Source organism: Aedes aegypti, chromosome 3 (assembly GCF_002204515.2).
Source record: "Aedes aegypti strain LVP_AGWG chromosome 3, AaegL5.0 Primary Assembly, whole genome shotgun sequence".
In the NCBI taxonomy this organism is placed as follows: domain Eukaryota; kingdom Metazoa; phylum Arthropoda; class Insecta; order Diptera; family Culicidae; genus Aedes; species Aedes aegypti.
Window position 1 is genome coordinate 47580559 of NC_035109.1, and position 1527 is coordinate 47582085.

Sequence of the window (1527 nt, forward strand, 5' to 3'; positions counted from 1 at the left end):
CTTCCAGCGCGGACGTTTTTCCAAATCGGTCAATTGTAGAAGAAACTTTTGTTTCTTCAGTTTCATCAATTGCTGGCTTTTCCATGGAACCGTCTGGTATCTTCTTCGCTAATTCGTACACCTCCAGGAATCTCACATCCCGGCTAATGACTATTTTCTCCCGTCTTGGTGTTCAATAATCTGTACGCTTTGCTGTCGGTAGCATATCCAACAAACGTAAGCTTCACTGCCTTCGATTCAAACTTCTTACGTTTTGCTGTGGTTTCCAAGCATACACTCCGCACCCGAACACCCTCAGGTGGCTTAAATCTGTTAGACGAAGCGGAAGGTACGCAGCGGATTCGCGTGGAAACACGAAAATACTACTCGGGAAAACCGGAAAATACCGCGGGAAAGAAAAACTCGAGTGTGTCATTCACAAAGCGTAAAACATTTATATTTCGTCAGGTAAAAGAAACGTCAAAACACGCACACCATGGTATCGGCACATTGGTCGACACAAGGGGTTCGGCAAACTGGTCGAACTCAGGCTACCTACCGTTGCATATTGCCAACACTCCTCCTCAACGGTTAGCCTCAATCTTTGAAGAACCCAAAAAACCTTACAAACGGGTTACCTTCAACAGTTCCAATACTACCCGCTTTTAGCAAACTACCACCTACAGTACTCTTTCGTAACTTCTCGGAACAATCCGACTCCTGCTTTGCTACACACACAACATGGCTTGACGACGACTTCCAAGGAACACCGCACAAACTTGCTGCTCCTCCTTAACCGTGCCTTCATCCGTTGTTTCGATCCTCACACTACTAGCAACTTGCATCAAAGAACTGCTCGGGCTCACCATGATCTTCTTTGCCGTCATCCGGATCATCCAGCACACACTTTGCTACTCAGCCACACCTGATTCTTCACCAATCTCCTCCTAAGTCACTTTCACAGCACTGACGCACGATATTCAAACTTCCCATGACGCATGCTGCCAACTGCTTTTAATGCTTGCTCGGCTGTTCTCAACTGGTACAGGCTGCCATACCGTCCCCTTTTGCAATCACAAAGCCGGCAGGGTTCACAATGTCACAGTCATTCTCCGGAACACTACCACGAAACCCTTGGACGTGAGCATTTTCACTGACAACAGTCCACTTTTCAGCGACGGAACGTACAGCACCTTCTCCAGAGTCACATTAACCGTTCCGCCACAGCCATTCACGCCAAGCATCTTCACTTTTCCACTTCCGGCTGACTTCACAGATTTTCCATCCGCAAGAATTACGTCACAAACATCCTATCATCAAATGACTCAAAATGTCGCTTGTCATTGCACATATGCACACTAGCACGCTGTCAACAATCCAGCCACTCGGCCGATCTTCATTCGCCAGGAACAAAACGGCACTTCTGTCGTGGACCGCAGCTTGCTTTGCAGCCGATGACTCGCTCTTCTTCTTCTTTCACTTTGTTCTTCCTTCTGCCTTTGCAGAACCGGACAGTCTCTTTTTAAATGTCCCTTTTCCTTACAAAAG